This window comes from Lupinus angustifolius, chromosome LG14 (genome assembly GCF_001865875.1).
Source record: "Lupinus angustifolius cultivar Tanjil chromosome LG14, LupAngTanjil_v1.0, whole genome shotgun sequence".
In the NCBI taxonomy this organism is placed as follows: Eukaryota; Viridiplantae; Streptophyta; class Magnoliopsida; order Fabales; family Fabaceae; genus Lupinus; species Lupinus angustifolius.
Window position 1 is genome coordinate 4,567,436 of NC_032022.1, and position 409 is coordinate 4,567,844.

Genomic DNA, 409 nt, shown 5'->3' on the forward strand with positions numbered 1-409 from the left:
CCTTGTCATTAGAGACATCTCACTCCTCTAGTTATCCAACAATAATAACATATCTACAAAATAAACAAAAAAAGATTTTAATACAACATCTTCAAAGAAAAAAAATCAATGAAGATCTACATGCATAAAATCATTTTAAAATAAGAAATTTTGAAATGGAAGAATGATATAAACCAAGAAGAGAGAAAAATGGTTGAAGAAAAGTAGAGTAATGAAATGAAGGAATGAAAAAGAGATGAAGTTCTCTAATTAGTAATAAAATGAAGGAATGAAAAAGAGATGAAGTTCTCTAATTAGTAATAAAATGAGAGAGAACAAATATAGAATAAAGAAGAAAAATAAAAGATAAAGAGATGTCTCAAGAGATAATAACAAATGTTATGGTGTGGTGGGTGTATTGGAGGTGGTA